Source organism: Trichosurus vulpecula, chromosome 1 (assembly GCF_011100635.1).
Source record: "Trichosurus vulpecula isolate mTriVul1 chromosome 1, mTriVul1.pri, whole genome shotgun sequence".
Lineage (NCBI taxonomy): Eukaryota > Metazoa > Chordata > Mammalia > Diprotodontia > Phalangeridae > Trichosurus > Trichosurus vulpecula.
In genome coordinates, this window is record NC_050573.1 from 15,213,292 (window position 1) to 15,231,051 (window position 17,760).

Sequence of the window (17,760 nt, forward strand, 5' to 3'; positions counted from 1 at the left end):
GAAGGGAATTCATTTGGGCCTACCAAAGCAATGTTCTTCCCACTGTGCCACAATGCCTTGTTCCTGCTGAGTGCTTCCAGCTTCATTAGCTCATTTCAAGTCTCTCCATTTTCCCAGTCACCAAAATGGAGATATTCCAAATGAGCCAAGTGAATGTCTATTTACCCTTTGGGATCTAAACTGCACCACTGAATTGAGGATGACGATGATGATACCAGGAAAAAGGTTCCCATGACGTGGTCCTGCACTTCACCTCAACTCCACAGAGGTACAGATGGGCACACCCTGGATCTCACCACCACCCAGAACTGTTCTATTTCCTCGTTCCTGAATTCCAAAATGCCTTTACTCCTAATCCTTTATCGTTTCAGCTTGCCCTCTGCCTCAGCATCCTGGTTTTTCCTCTTCACACCCTCTATTCCTCACACCTCAAGCTATCACTTACGCATTGGCTACACTCTCCTCCCTTCCCTATTCCCACCTAGTTGGTCAATTCCACTCTCTACTACCTTCTACCCTCAAATCCCTTTCCAAATCCCAACTTTGGACTGGGCCAACCATCTGCCTCCTTTATTCCTACTTACTTGCCGCTGAACGGAGTTGGAAGAAATCAAGAAACCATGTTGACTGGATTTACTCCAAATCTGTTATGACCTAATAGCAGTTAGGACCTCAGTGCAGCCAGAAAAACCTTCCATTCCTAACTGATTTACTAGCCCACTCTCTCTCCACAGTGGTGGTTTTAAACATTGCCTCTCCTAGGACCTCCCACAGCAGTCCCTGCCCCCACTCTCTGAACTGAGGCCCTTGCCTCAGATTTCACCCCAAAAATGAGACCATACACTAAGAGCTCTCCCTTCTCAGCATCATATGCAGATATCTTCCCCCACTGCCTCTTTCTTCACTCCATTCTCTGATGAACAGCTGGCCCATCTCTTTAATAATAGCTAATAACAATTAATTATAGAGCCAGAAGTTTTGCAGAACACGTTACAATATGATCTCATTCGATGCCCACAAGAGCCTGGGGAAGTAGATGCTATTATGAGCCCCATTTTACAGATAAGGAAATTGAGAGAAGTGACTTGCCTGGGACCCCACACAGACACACTTACATGATGGAAGCCCAGGCATGTTCCTCTTGATCTCATCCCCTCCTAACTTCTCCATTAGCATCTCCACACTCTCTGGTCTCTTCATTTTCTTCCTATCTACGCTTCCTTCTCTGCCGCTGACAAACATGCTTGGATCTCCTTTATCCTTAAAAAACTAAACCAAATCCTTCCCTTTCCACTCAACATCTTCCTCTACCTCTCCTCCCCTTCACGGCTAAACTCCTTCATAAAGCAGCCTATGCTACATTGTTCCCCTTCCCTCCTCTCACTCACTTCTAAACCCTCTGCAACTCCACTTACTCATTCAAATGGATCTGCCTTCTCCATAGTGAGCAACCATCCCTCAACTGCCAAATCCAATGGCCTTTTGTCAATCATTCATCCTTCTTGACCGCTCTTCTGCATTTAACACTGTTGATCACCCTCTTCTGGGTACTTTTCTCCCCGAAGGGTGGGGGTGGGGAGAAAAGGTGGTTTTTGTGTCATCTCTCTCCAGATTCTCCTCTGATTTGTCTGATCACTCTTCATTCAGCTCTTTGTTCTTCGTCTAGATCACATGCACCAATCACGAGCATCCCCAAAGGCTCTGACCTGGGTTCTCTACTCTTCTCCCTCTATCAGCTCCTCTGGGTTCAGTCACCATCTCGATGCAGATGATCCCCAGAACTAGAGATCCGGGCCTAACCTTTCCCCTGAGCTATACTCAAGCATCAACTGCCAGACATCTCTCTATCAAGAGGTAAGAGGGATGCATGTTTCCTGAGTACTTGTGAAGGACGCATGTTTCATGAGTCCTTGGGAATTATGACCAATTGTTAAATTGATCAGAGTTATTAAGTCTTTCCAAGTTGTTTGTCTTTACATTACTGTTATTAAATCAATTGTTCTCCTGGTTCTGCTCACTTTACTCTCCTTCAGTTCATACACATCTTCCCAAGTTTCTCTGAAATCATCCCCTTTACCATTTCTTACAGCCTAAAAGCATTCCATTACATTCATACAGCCTAATTTAGGCAGCCATTTCCCAACTGAGGAACAGGCCATTCATTTCCAGTTCTAGACAACCACTGGCAGCCATCTCCAGTCATCCTGATCTAGATCTGGCCACCAGACCCACATAACTCCAGAGGAGAAAGTGACTTTGCACAGCCCTCCCTCACTTAAATCCAATTCATTTGCAAGTCACAGCAATACCTTCCTGATGTCAGTCCTCTTCAAAAAGCTCCTATAAATATTTTTGAACATATAGGTCCTTTTCCTCTTCCTCTGATTTCATTGGCATACAGACCTAGTAGTAGTATCACTGGGTCCAGGAGTATGCACAGTTTAATAACTTTTGGGGGCACAATTCCAAAATACTCTTCAGAATGGCTGGACCAAGTTCATATCCCCCAACAATGTGGTACAATTAGCCTTCTAACTGATGTCCTTAACTCAAGCCTCTCCCCACTCCAGTCTATCCTCCATTCATCTGCAAAGGGAGGGTGAAGAATCATCACCTCTGACACTGCCCCAGCCCCCACCTTCCCCCAGGGTGGGGGAAGGGAAAAGATGGAAGAAAGAAAAAGCTTAGTGCCTGATAATTGTTAAAAATGAAGCAAAAGTCTGACCATTTCACCATCATCACCATGTGAGCTCGAAGAGCCCTCAATTACCTGTAGGAATAAATCTAAAATCCTCCTTCTGGAACAGAAACTCCTCCTAACCTGGTTCCTTTCTGCCTTTCCACAACCCTCCCCTCAGCTCTCACCTCTGCATTGTGGAGCCCTCAGGCCTGCAATGCTAGATCCCCCCACCTTCACCTCTTGGTTTCTTCAAATCTCACTTCAAGTCCCACCTTCAGCAAGCTACCTTTCTTGGCCCATCCCCTTTATGCTGCAATCCAACTACACTAAGCACTGGGGATATAAGAAGAAGCAAGACAGTCCCTGACTCCAAGGAGCTTACAATCCAAAGGAGAGAGCACGTAAACAAATATATACAAAGTAAGCTGTGTACAGGATAAACAGAAGAAAATTAGCAGAGGTAAGGCCACTAGAGGGTTTAGGGAAGGCTTCTTGTGGAAGGTAGGATTTTAGTTGGGACTTAACAGAAGCCAGGGAAGTCACCAGTCAGAACAGAGGGAGTGTTCCAGGCATGAGGGACAGCCAGAAAAAAACTCCTGGAGCCAAGAGATGGAGTGTCTCATTCATGGAAGAGCCAAGAGGCCAGTGTCCTTGGCTCAAAGAGCATATGTCAGGGAATAAGGTGGAAGGTTACTGGAAAGGTAGGAGATGGATAGGTTATGAAGGGCTTTGAATGTCAAATGTCAAACAGAGCATTTTGTATCTGTACCTGGAGGTAACAGGGAGCCGGGGGGGGGGGGGGGGGGGGGGGGGGAGGTTGGCATTACATAATGAGACCTTCAGTTTAAGAAAAATCATTTTTGTGGCTGAATATAGGATAGAGTGGAGTGGGAAGAGACTAGGGGCAGGTGGACCCACCAGCGACTACTGTAATAGTCCAAGGCCTGCACCAGGGTGGGAGCAGTGTCGGAGGAGATTACCTTTTAACTATTCTGTATATATCTTGTATGAACCTAGCCATTTATATACCATCTCTTTCAGTAGAATGTGGTCTCCTTGTGGGCAGGAACTATTTTGCCATTTTTACTATGTCCAAAACTAAATACAGTGCCTAGCCTACTGTTAGTCCTTAATAAACGTCTATTTAATCTCGTGCGATCCTCATAAGCATCCCAGGATGTAAGTGCTATTATTATATTCACTTTCCATAAGGAAAAGGTAACTCAGAGAGTTTAAGTGACTTGCCCCAATGTTGGCTGCAGCCAGTCAGGTCCTCCAGACTCCAAACCCAGTGTACTAGCCACTACAGCACCTGGCTGCCTCATTAACTGAAATCTCAGATCCATGTTACTACTGGACGGCTCTCTCTCTCAGTGTGGTCCTCAGAAATTTTCTGTCAAACCACTAATACGTACAGAAGGTTTATGTTGTGAATGCTCTGACAAATTTCAAAGGAGATGTCATATTTTATATGTGAAAGTTGTGTACCAGCTATGGTTCTCTCAAGTGTTCAATCTTTTTATGGAAACAAAAATTGAGAGATCTCTTGAATCTGAAATTAAAGGGTAACTGAGAAAGGTTTAACAAAGTAAATAATAATGCAATACAACAGAGAACATTAGATCAGGGTTATAAGCCTCGACAATATTTCATTAGCCCAAATGAAAAATCATCAAGATCCAAAGTTTATGGTTGTTGTGTTTGTCCTTCATTTTCAAAGATGACCATGACATCAGGGAGATGATGACATGACTTGCAGTGACTCTGATTTGAGTGAGGGAGGGCTGTGCAAGGTCACCAGCCTCACTTTCTCCTCCAGAGCCATCTGGGTCCAGTGGCCTGCTATTCACCAGGATGACTGGAGATGACCCAGGATGCAATGGGAGACCCTGGCTAGGGTCTTTTCATGTACTTACTTAGAGTGAGGTAACACCCATTCAGTGAATAGGCCTCTTTAAGGAGTCAAGGGATGGCCCTTTTTTTTGCTTTTTTGTTTTGTTTTGTTTTGTTTTTAGAGGGGGGAAGGCAGAGCAATTGGGGTTAAGTGACTTGCCCAAGGTCACACAGCTAGTAAGTGTGTCAAGTGTCTGAGGCCAAATTTGAACTCAGGTCCTCCTGACTGCAGGGCTGGTGCTCTATCACTGTACCCCTTAGCTGCCCCAAGGGATGGCCCCTTTAATTAGAAAAAAAAATCAACCCGGGAGGGGAAGACCCTCAGGGTTGCTGTCCCAAAGAGAAACAGTTACCACGGACATCCACTCTAAGCCAGGAGGGCCCAAATATGGCCACTAAGTGAAGCTTAGGCAGGGACTTATTGTGGTCCAATCTATGAGCTTAAGAGTGTTTCCTAGGGGCTTGTACTTATCACAGTAACTTACAGGAAACTCCCTCAGTCATCCGCTTGCCCTTTTCTTAATAAAGTTGCTTGTTTCTCCTTTCAGAAGTTCATCTCTGGCTGCCAAGTCCAAGTCTTTGTCAAACTGATGCACACTATACTTGCCATTGATTAACACCCCTCCCAGTCCCAGATCCGACAGGGCTAGAACGCACAAGTAACCTCACAGTGCGGTTACACTGACTAGAGGACCTTGTCTGAGATACAGGGGACTCCCAGTACTCAGGCTTTGCAACAGTGCCGCTGCTCCTAACAGGCCCCCAAAGTGACAGGCACACAGAGGCAGGCAGGACCCCTCCAGGGAGAAGCCCCTGGGAGCAGTGGGGTCAGAGCACCTAGGTTCAAAGTCCAGCTCTCTCATTTACTACCCATGTGACCTTGAACAAGCCAAGTCATCTCTATGACCCTTCTCTGTAAAATGGGGGAGCCCAGCCCTAACTCCATAGTGCAACTGTGATCCTGGAGAGCACAAACAACTCGAATGGATTTTACGCTGGGCACCCTGCTTCTTAACGATGCTACGGCCCCCAACAACAACCATCTTTGCACTGTGCCTAACAGATCACACTACCTTTAAATAACCTTTCAAAGGTTTCATGCTTTTATCACTCCTCTTTCAAAGAAATGGATTACTTTTCCCTTTTTTTTTTTGACTTTTTAACTTGATTAGTGATAGATTTTGTTTTGACAGAGACACCCAAACACCCAAAACCCCTCTTCCAAAGCACTCTCCCTAAAAACACTTCTATTATCAAGTGCTAGTAGAGAGAAGGAATGTGTCCTTTATTACTAGTCAGTAATACTGACTATACAGTGTTGGCTTACTATTTTCCGAGAAGAAAAAGAGAAAATGAAAAAATTTATATATATGTATATATGCATATATACATATATATACACATACATACACATATGGCATAACATTCATTGCATTTTTCTATCTTTATTAATCAATCATTTGGATGGTTTCTCAGACAATTGAGGATCCAAGACCAGAAGACAGAATAGGTTAGCAAAGGCACACATTCATCTATGTAAGGTTACAGAATTCAGCTGTTTTTAGTAAACAACTGACTACATTTATTGTGCAAGTCCTCTGACCCTCTGAGTTTGGTGAGCACCCACTATCAAGTTCCCTTTGTGAAACCCCATTTATTTCAACACTGAGTGAATTACAACAGTGAAGGCAGGTTGTTTCTACATCATACATGCAATGTATTGTCCATTTTCAGAGCAATCTGGGACAATGTTGACCAAAAATCCAAAGGCAAACATAGAGCCAAGCTGTGGTAGCAGTATTAGAGAATGAATAAATATGAATTCAAACTTTTATCTCCAGTACCTATAATAAATGTGAAATGAAGCCACAAATTTCAGAATCATGGAATTCTCAAGCTGGTAGAGACCTCAGAGATCAGCTAGCCAATTCCCATGTTACAGATGATAACGACTACTATCCTAACTGACATGACCTCTCCTCATGCACCTCCCCATCCTCACCTCCACCCCTCAAAACCCTGGCTGGCAACCTTCGAGCCTTCATAAACACAGTTGGGGCATCCCAAGTCAAGGCCACACTGAATGCAGGGGCCTTCAATTTTAAGAACTCAATGTATTCTTGGGAAAAATCTGAGTATAACTTGAATTTATGTGGATCAAACCATTTTCCCACTGGCACTAATTTAAGAGATAATTCATCTTAATTTATAACTGACTTTCGGGAAGGCTGTGGCTCCTAAAACATCAGCTTTAAATTTCTATAATAATTTGCCACTTCCTCTCTCCCCCACCCAATACTACCCCATCTCCACCATGGTTGGGCAAATACAAAATATATTCCCTCTTCTGCAAAGGGAACCTTTCATCAAAGGAAGAATCCTTTGTAATAAAGAATTACTCTCCAACCCATCTGCTTGGAAAGTGGAGCATTCACTTATCTCACCAAGTTTATTCCAAAAGGAGGAAAAACAAGAGAAGTGTGCTATCACACCAAGTATAGTATAGAGAACATCCAGGTTGATGGGCTTTCTGGACTGCTTGAGAAACCAACCACCAACATTCCTCCCAATTTCCCATACAAAACACAAATGAAATTTTGCCTCCTGCCCAAATGACACAGAACGATGATATACCTACAGCAACTTGCAATGGGAAAGGCACCCAATAAAGAAGCTGTCTATTCTATTTGATCCCCAGGGACCCTATAATATCATAATATATATGGAACAATTCTGTTGAATTTGAACAAGAAGGGAATGCTTTAAATATTTCTTTTTTAGTAAGGCCTGGTGAATGAGGCTAACTTGGTAAAATGACCAAGATACTAGAATGTCCCCATATGAAACACTGGCTCTCATTTGTAGGAGTCACCATTGAAAATGCTGAAACTCTTCCACCATGGAGAACTTATTAAAGAGAATAGAAACACTGCCACAAGAGGAGAGAGGGAGAGCCCTACACTGTTCAAGGTTTCCAGCACTCAAAGTTCAGAAGAACATCGTGCTTGTAGCTTCTTTCCCAAGATGTGATACGTAAAATGTCCCAATTTCTATCTTTACAAATACATTGTAATCCTTTACTGAGCAGCTCACATGATGTGCTCAGGGTTCCTAGAGTTACTGATCATGGAACTTTTCCACCATTTTCATTCTCTCTAAAATAACTTTCCCACCCACTTACTACCAGGTCAAGAAAATGTCCCATTGCAGTAAGGCCACAAAAGCAGCCACTCCTCCTCCCCAAATGCTGGGAGCCACCTACAAGCTTTTACCAAGATTCCCACTAAGCACCACACCCTCTCCCAGCAAAATCAGGAGAGCACCAGGGTTTGACAAAACATCATCCTCTGACCAGATAGCCAGGGAAATAAGTGAGGACAACCAAAAGTTATTCACCCTTACCTTTCCCACTCATATAATCCTTCTTCTCCAGAACAAGCCCATATTTCCAAGGCCTCCTCCCTTCACAGTCACAGACTATTAAGGGCTAGAAGGGGCTTGAGAGATCATCTTGTATAACCCCATGAGGAATGGCCTAGTCCAACCTCTATCAGCCATTCAACAACAGGGCTAGGATTCAAAGTCAGCACTTCCATTCTGAGACAACTTCAACTGAACCGAGATTTATTAAAGCACCTACTCAACGCATTCAAGGCAATATATGCAGTCTCATTTCTCCTCTCCCTCCCCCCACCCAACAGATGGGTGTTTTTCCCAGTGAATCTCCTATCTCTCTACCACACTCAAGGCGGAGAGGAAGACAGATTCCCCAATACTGACAGGAAACCGGCAGAGGCCCTGGCTCTGCACCTGAGGTGCTGCTTGCTCTTAGCCAGCGACCTGCCTGCCCTCTCCAGGCTTTCCTTTCCTCCCCTGTCAAAGGAGGGCATTGGAATCAATGACCACCCAGGTCCCTCTCTACTCTAAATCTCTCTGCCATTTGTCATTTTTGTGTCCCTCATACACACACAGTGGGCACCTAAATGCTGAACTGAACAGAATCCTAAGAAGGTCTGCTTATGAGATTATACTCATGATCTCAGTGGTCCCTCCCTCCCAGCTCTAATAATGGTGGGGGAGGGGAGGGGAGGGGAGAGACAAGCAGCAAGAGGATTCTCCGTCCCCTCCACCATCCCCTGAACTTGTTTAAGGGAGTGAAGGATTCCCTAGGGACAACACCCTCAGGGAGGTATAATCAGAAAGCTCAGGGATGATCAGGGTTTGAATCATGCCTCTGCCACTTTGAAATCTCTCATGAATCTCTTAATAAATCTCTACTGAACTGGTCAAGTCCCTTACCCTGCCTAAGCCTCGCTTCCTCATCAGTACAGGAGGGGCTCACACACCTGATGACCTGGGGGTCCCTTCCCCTCCAACATTCTATGAGTCTATGAGGTATCTAGGGTGGGGGAAGGAGGAGCAGCTGGGGTCTCTCCGGGCCCCCAACCCACACCAAAGGGCAATAAAGAGAGGGAGGACCTCGCCAGGGCCACCACCCACCAGGCGGCAGGGTGGGGCTGCATGGGGTTCAGAACCAGAAGCCCTGGGTTCCAATCCTGGCCCTGCCACCACCTGTGGAAACCTGAGACAGTCATTTTCCTGCTGAATTCCACAAGCATTTATTATTCCATTGTACAATTATAAAAATATTCTATTTAACTGAAAATTAATCAGAACACCAGCCAAAGCAGCTTATTTTACAGCATCCTAAGACCCTCTCCAGCGTGACTTTGTGTCTGCCCAGACCCTGACCTGCCCCTTTACACGAGGGGTGGAGTGTCTTTGCTGACTCCAGGCCTCAGTTTCATCCTCTGTAAAGTGAGGGGGATCCTAAGATATCTGATCTCTATGGCTCGCTGACCCCTAGCCCCGCACCCATGGGGCCCCCTAGGACGGCCAGCCTACACCTTGGCCTGTCTCTGGCACCCCACACACCTTGGACCAGCCCCCTTCTCTAGGCCTCCACTGCCTTCCTCCTCTGTAAAACAAGGGGCTGGCGAGGCTTCGCCAGAACCCCGGCTCGAGCCTGGAAATCTCCTAAGCCCACGAAGACCCCCCACCTGCCCCTCTTCACATGCCTCACCCCTGATTCTTGGGGGGTGGGGGAGAAGTCTCCTCTCTCTGGGTCTCGGGGTCCACAAGTGGGCTAAAGCCCCGCCCCCCATCTCTGACAGTCGGACAGGGCTCGCCCCTTCCCCTCCCCTGGTGCACAAGACCCTTCTCGCGGGGTGGGGGTCTCCCTGTCTATGACTCCAAGCTCGGAGGTCCCTCCCCGCTCCAGCTGAGACGATCTACAGTGGGCCCCGCCCCTTCCCACTCGGCCCAGGTGGGACCCCCTCCCCAGGGAGAGACGAGCAGCAATCGGGCTCCCCCCCAGCTCCGAAAGTCCGGGGAGTCCTGGAAGACCCCTCCCACACAATCCCCCGTCCCTCCTCTCCGGGACTCAGTTTCCCCTCCGTACAGAGGGGCTGGACTCCGCTGCTCCCTAAGAGGGGGCCCCGCGCAGGTCTCAGTTTCCCCAGCCCAGCCCTCACTCACCAGGCCCCGAGGGCGGCAGCAGACGCTCGGACAGCGGCGGCGGCAGCGGCGGCAGGGGCGGGGGCGGGGGCAGGGGCAGCAGGACATGGCGGAGCCCCCGGCGGGCCGCGGCCTCGGCTCCTCCGCCCCCAGCCAGGGCCCCCTCCCCCTCCCCTCCCTCTCCTTCTCCTCCCCCTCCTCCCTCCTCCTCCTCCTCCTCCGCCCTCGACGCGACTCTCGGGCCGCCGGGCCGCGGGGAGGGGGGCGGCCGGCGCGTGCGTGTCTCGGCCGCGGGCTGCTCCGGCTGCGGCTGCGGCTGCGACCTCGGCTGCGGCTGCCGCTCCGGCTCCGGCTTCGGCTCCGGCTCCGGCTGTTCCGCCGCCGCCGCTCCGCCTCACCACCACAACAACATGGCGGCGGCGGCCACACAGAGCGCGCCCACGAGACGCCGGGCGGGGGCGCGCGCCAGCGCCAGCGCGAGCCCAGCCGAGAGGAGCCGAGCCCAGCCGAGCCGCGACGGAGAGCGGCCTGGGGCGGGGCCACGGGCGCCACGGACACGCCCCCTCCGCCTCCTGGCCGGCCGAGAGCCTCCCACCGCACTGAGAGAGAGAGAGAGAGCGCGCGCGCGCGCACGCCCCGAAAGGGGCGGGGCCTGGGCGCGACGGACACGCCCCCACCTCGACCTACGTCTGGGAGAGCCGGAGGGAAGCTGAGACTTTAAGAAGCCCCTGGGAGGGGGCGGGGCCGGAGCTCTCTGGACACGCCCCCCTCCGGAGCTGGCGTCACCGAGGGCCCGAAGGAAGGCACCGAGACGGAATCCGGCGAGGGGGAGGAGCGGGGCTCGGAGCTCTCAGGACACGCCCCCACCCCCGCTCCTGTCCTAGAGAACCGGAAAGACTGGTCCTTCAGAACACGGGCCACGCCCATCTCCAGGACTAGCCCCGCCCCCCACGAAAATGGGCTTGAACTCCTAGGGCACGCCCTCCCCTGCTCTAGCGTAAGAGCCAAAAAAACAGCTCCGTGGCCACGCTCCTGGAGGGGCCTGGTTCGGGGAGAGGCCAAAGAATCTGAGAAAGGACAGTCCTCTCCTTCAGGGGACTGTAGGCGCCCTTATTTGGGGACGGGGTCTTCGTCCACAGAACACGCCCCCGCCACTCTTCTGGCGGTGGGCCTGGAGAGCCCAGAAAGAACCCCCTAGAATAGCCCTGGGAGGGCGTGACTTCAGCTCATTGGTCATGCCCCCTCAAGGCCCAGGAGAATACTGAAAGTCCCTGCCAAGGGGACCGAGCCCAAAAAGACCGGGAAAGGAGGAGGTGGGGCTAAAGCCACGCCCCCGCAGGGGTCAAGAAAAGCCTGAGGTGGATGAAGGGCTTCTCGGAGGGCCCCGCCTCCAATCAGTCAGTCAGCAAACATTTACTTATTAAGCTCCTACTCTGTGCCACGCACTGTGCTAAGCTCTGGGGATGCCAAAAAAAAAAAAAAAAGGCAAAAAGCAATTCCATCTCTCACTGGAAGCCTTCCTCAACCCCTCAGTTCTAATGCCTTCCCTCTGTTAATCATTTCCTATTTCCCGTATATAATTTGTTTGTACATATGGCACATGTGTTTGTCTCTCCCGTTCGATTGCAAACTCCTCGAGTCCAAGGACCGTCTTTTCTCTCTTTTTGGAAATCCAGAGTTTAACACAGTGTCCAGCACATAGTAGGTGCTTAATAAATGTTTCCTGATTGATTTCTCTTCTCAAGGAGCTCACAGTCTAATGGGGGAGAGAACCTACAACCAATCTCTGGCAGGATAAATTGGAAGTGATCCATAAAGGGAAGAGACTGACACGCCTCCCCACGATGCCATCAGTCCAATCCAGGACCAGATCAGAAGAGCGGGATGCTGAGGGGGCGGGACCTAAGCCTCTCAAACCATGCCCCCACATAGCCTAAGGGTCTAAAAAGCCACGCCCCCAAGTGGTTCTGGAATGGGAGGAGGGAATCCCCAGCTAGGAAGAGGTGTGGTCTATGGAGATTAAGCCACACCCCTACAGGGGGTACTCTATAGATCCGCCCACCCCCTCACCCTGCAGACCCGAATGGGGCGAGTCCTAAGGCTGGAGGCCAGGCTGCGGGATCAAGTAGGGAGCCCCAGGCCGAGGGGGAGGAGCCCACCTCCCCGGGGGCGAGACTAGAAGCATAGGTCATGCCCCCAGCAGGGCCTAGAGAATACCAGGAACCCTCCAAACTGAAAAGGAAGAAGGGCATGAGCTTTCATCCTCAGGGGCGGGCCCTAATTCTCCCCCCACTGCCCACTTAGGGCATCTTCCCTAGTAGAAGAGGAAGGAGGGATGGGCAGGGCACGCCTTCTAGGGGGAGGAGCCTAAGAGCTCCCTTTCTGAGCCCTCCCCAGAGTACCGAGAGGCAAGTCCCAGGGATGGGGAGAGGGGCAAGACCCACCGGGCTGCAGTCCTTTGGATATCTTAGCACCCCCGCACCAAGGACCCTCCCATTCCTCCCCCACTTTTTAGATTCCTTTTGTGTGTTGTCTGGCCCCCAGTAGATTGTAAATTCCTTGAGGGCAGGGACTGTCTTCCTTTGGGGAATGTGTTTTACGTGATTGCCCACATATAACCTCTATCAAATTGCTTACCGTTATAGGGAAGGAGAAAATTTGGAACTCAAAAATTTTTTTAAATGAATGTTCAAATTGTCTTTACATGTAATTGGAAAAAATAAATATTACTGAGAGAGAGAGGGGAGGGAGAGAGAAAGAGAGAGAGAGAGAGAGAGAGAGAGAGAATGGAGAGATAGAGATAACATGGTGTCTGAGTTAAAATCCAGGTTCTAAGGTTGTAACCCCAACCTTAGCACAATGCCTGGCACATAGTAGGCACTTAATAAATGCTTACAGACTGACTGACTCCCCTTAAGAGGCCACCCAAGAACCACCGAGAAAACAGGCCAAGGAATTAGAAAATCAAGGACAGTAGAACAAATCCAAGTCGAAGGGAGAAAGCCAGAGGAGGCAAGAAAATGCAAATGAAGTAGTGGAAATATGAATGTCATCTCCTCCATGAAGCCCTCCTCATTTCTCTCCTATCCCCATCCCCATCGCTAGTAGACTGGTGGATCTAAAAGCCGAAGATTTTAGAACTGGAAAAGACGCCCCCATCTTACAGAGGAGTAAACTGAACCCCGGATGGGAAAGGTCTTTTATTCAAGGACGTAAGATACAGGGACTGTCTTGTCATCTGACACTCTCGTGGGGCCCAGAGAGCTTACTTGAATCTAAGGAGCACCGGAGCAGAGCAGAGATTCTTCAAAATCTGATTCCAGGATTCTTTCCCAGTCTACCCTGTGCCACCTCCTAACAAATGGAGCTGTCCAGCTGTGGAAAAGGCTGCCTCTGTGAGTATTTAGTTCGTGGTAAAGGGATGTTTCCAGGTAGTGGCTTGAGAGCACTGGACTTGGAGTCAGGGAGACCAGAATTCAGTACTAACTGGGCAAATTGCTTCACCTCTATCTGCCTCAGTTTACCCCCTCCCCGCCCCCCCCCCCCCGTAAAACAGAGTAATGAGTACCTACTTCCCAGGGTTTCTGTAAGAATAAAATAAGACTATGTTTTTAAAGTGCTTTGCAAACACAAAAGCACCATGTGAATGCTAGCTGTCAGATTGTTACTGTTAAAACCACCTGTTGGGGGATCAGAAGGGACTGATGCTTCAGTTAGGGGGACTGACCACTGAATGCTGCAGTAGGACCTCCCAGTCCAGCTTCTATGGTTCTTCCCCTAGAGGACCTTCCTGTCTAATTAGGAAGGCACAGTCTTGGCCAGAGGGGGGAAAGGGTAGCACTTGAAATAGAACATCTTCAAGGGAAGTCCCGGAATGAAAACTCTCTCTATAGATCATTTGTGCTCTTAAGCGGGTCATCTGTAATCGGAAGTAGCTTTCCCCATGGTCACAAGTCTAGTATTTATCAGTGGGGGACCTTGAACCCCGTCTTCCTGACTCAAACCGTGTTCGCTTTTCACAGAAAAAAAAACCAAAACAAAACGACTTATATGTGGGAAACATTCAGAGAACAGGTAATTACCCAACGTTATTGATATGGAAATATGTTTTACAAGATTGCACAATACAACCTACATCAAATTGCTTACTGTTATGGGGAGAGAGGAGAGGAGGAAGGAAGGGAGAAAATTTGAAACTCAAAAATTTTTTTAAATGAATGTTAAAAATTGTTTTTACATGTAATTGGAAAAAATACAACACAATTTATAAAAGAAAGAGAGAGAGAGAATGAGGAGGTAGAAGTAACATGGCGTCCAAGTCTAGATGTAGGTTCTAATTCTTACCAATGGGACTTTTGGCATCATTTCTCCTTAACTGTAAAATGAAGGATTTGCACAAGATGGCCTTTGAGGTCCTGAATTCAAATCCTGCCTCAGACACCGACCATCAGTGCGATTTTGAGCTAGTTACTTTAATGCTCCGTGCCTCAGTTTCCTCCTCTGTGAAATGGGGATGATAATGGCACCTCTGCGTTAACATACGTAACAGACTTTGCAAGCCTTAAAGAGCTATATGAACGCTAGTTATCACAGTCATATTTGTTATCTTCAAGTATTTAAGGTCACGTGGAAGGAAGCAAGGACAGTGAGTAGAAAGGTAAGAAAAAAAAGGCAGATTCACTGCCTACTACCTGGTGGCCTTGGGCAAGTCATTTGCCCTCTTTTTGATGATGTTTATTGCTCAGTCGAGTCTGACTCTCCCTGACCCCATTTAGGGTTTTCTTGGCAGAGATCCTGGAGTGGTTTGTCATTTCCTTCTCCAGTGCATTTTACAGATGAGGAAACTGAGGCAAACAGGGTGAAGTGACTTGCTCAGGGTCACACAGCTAGGAAGTGTCTGAGGGCAGATTTGAACTCAAATCTTGCTGACTTCAGGCCTGGCTCTAACCACTGCACCACCTAGCTGCCTTCATTTCCCCTCTGGAGGCATTTTTTTCCTTCATCTGATGAAGAGGTTGGACTAGAGGATTCATAAGGTCTCTCCCACCTCAAAATCCTGTAATCCCAAATTCTTTTGTCAATCAAATCCCTCCCCTTGAGCTTCCCACGTGATTTTCCCACTGAGAACCTCCCAGACCTCATCGGGTCCCTCGTCCCCCATGACATCTTTCAGATAAGTGAACATGATGGGCTAATAGACTAAGAAAAAGAAGGGAATTAGGAGTCATCTAGACTCACCCCTTCATAGGAACCAGGAAGGGTCGTCAATTTAGAGCTGCTAAGGTCCTTAGAAATCACCCTCCTTTTTACAGATGAGGAAACTGAGGCCCACGGAGGTGAGATTCTTTGCCCAAAGTCAGGTCTAGACCTGAAAGGAACTTCAGAAGCATTCAATACAAACCGAGCAACCAGGAAGGTTAAATCTGAGGTAACGGGTATTAAGAGCAGAGGTGAGATTTGAACCCCGGTCCTCAAATCCAGTGCTTTCCATTGTACTTTGCAGAAAACAGCCATCTTCCTCTTCTTCTCCAGGTGAAGAAGATTCCTTAGTTTCTTAAAACGATTCCAAAGGCCATGATTTTGCTCATTTTGTTTCAAACTTTCTCCCCCACTCCCAACAGGGATGGGAATACAGCAGGTACTCAGCACAGTCCTGCTGAATTGCAAGGGCCTTCTGTATAGTCTAGGCCACAGAAGAGGGAAGAGAAACCTGGAGCCACAACAGGTAGAAGGCCGGACTTGGGAGTCAAAAAGACCCAGATTCAGATCTCACCTCTGACCTGCCCTCACTATGTGACTCAAGACAAGTCACTGAACTAACCACTCCAAGCTGGGGTTTCCTATATAGCCCCTCCCTCTCAGGGCTGTTGGGAAGATCAAATGGGAAAACAGATTTAAAACACTTAGCCAACTTTAGTGCACCATGCAGAAGAGGGGCAGAATGATGCAGAAGACTGACCACTGGGTTCAAGTCCAGAAGATTTGGGTTCAAATCCCACCTCGGACACTTTTAACTTGTGTGAGCCTAAACTCTCTGAATCTCAGTTTTCTCCTCTGTCCGATGGGGATAATAATAGAATCTCCCTGATAGGAAAATCAAATGAGAGAATGTTTGTAGAGTGTTCTGTTAACTGTAAAAGCCACCTGCTCTTCTTCAGATGGTTGACTCCCTCTAGGGCCTGAAGCTCAACCTAGGAGGAGGAAAAATGTCATTAATACATTATGTTATGATGTATTTTATAGTGTATATAGAATGTATAATATATCAGAGTCTATTAATATTATATATTACAGTATATCATATTCTACTAATATATATTACAAATTATATTCTACCAATATTATATAGTATATTAAATCACATTCCACCAATATTATATAGTATATTAAATCACATTCCACCAATATTATATAGTATATTAAATCATATTCTGCTAATATATATAACAAGTTATATATTATATTCCACCAATATTATATATTAAATCATATTCCATACTATATATTATACTATACTATATATTAAATCATATTCTACTAATATATATAACAAGTTATATATTATATATTATATTCCACCAATATTATATATTAAATCATATTCCACCAATATTATATATTATATTAAATCATATTCTACTAATATATATTACAGTATATCATGTTCTGATAATATTGTATATTATAATATATAATACATCAATAGAGTTTCAGAGTGAACTGGCTTTAAGGTTTTATTTAAAAAGAAGGAAAGAAATGAGTCCCTGCCCAAGCTGCACTTAATGGCTGTACTTTGGACCCTCCTGGCTTAGAGTGAATGTCAATGGTAACTGTTTCCCTTTGGAGCAGCAACCCTGCGGGTCTTCCCCTCCCAGCTTGATATTTTTTCTTTTTTCTAATTAAAGGGACTATCCCTTGACTCATTTCTTAAAGAGGCCTATTCACTGTATGGGTGTTACCCCACTCTGAGTACATGAAAAGGCCTTAGCCTAAAAGGGCCGGGGTCTCCCAATGCATCCTGGGCCATCTCCAGTCATCCTGATGAATATCTGGTCACTGGATCCAGATGGCTCTGGAGGAGAAAGTGAGGCTGGTAACTCCCTCCCTCACTCAAACCAAAATCAACTGCAAGTCATGTCATCATCTCCCTGATGTCATGGTCCTCTTCAAAAATGAAGGACAAACACAATATCAGTAGAATAAATATTAATGCTGGGTTTTATGTTTATAACTCTATATTTGTATTTTTGGTCCAAATGTATGATTTCAGCGGCATAGACTCCATCAGTCCCTCCATTAAAACAAGTGAATAGCCATAATCCGACAGCATATAGTCCTAGAGCGTTATTTGGGGCATTTATTAGTCAGTCCACTTACACAGGGCCACACAGCCAAAACTGTGTCAGAGGCTCATGAGATCATCAACTAAGAGGAACCTCAGAATCCCTGAGCCCAACCCTCTTTTGCAGATGTGGAAACTGGGTCAGCACAAGGTTAAGTAAGTGACTTGTCCAGGTTCACCTATGTAGAAAGAGCCAGGTCTTCCTGGCTCGGCGGCCAGCTCTCTCCTGACCTTACACCTTGGCTCTCAGCAGCAGGCTGTTGTGTTATAAATGGCCTCCTTCACATCTACGTGAGACACGGTCCCAGAATACACAAGTGTGGGGAGC

General features: G+C 47.4%; 1 protein-coding gene across 4 annotated transcripts in view; it reads right to left on the bottom strand.

Annotated features, from left to right (window-relative positions):
- MTMR3 (myotubularin related protein 3) overlaps positions 1-10,254 on the bottom strand; it is a 186,641-nt gene extending 176,387 nt beyond the window's left edge. For 3 of the 4 annotated variants that reach the window (XM_036757361.1, XM_036757337.1, XM_036757352.1), the window contains exon 1: positions 10,112-10,170. The gene's annotated coding sequence lies outside the window, so the exon portion shown is untranslated. Of the gene's footprint in view, positions 1-10,111 lie in introns of all 4 variants that reach the window. The other variant, XM_036757345.1, reaches the window with a different exon arrangement.
- Between the last annotated feature and the right edge of the window lie 7,506 nt (positions 10,255-17,760).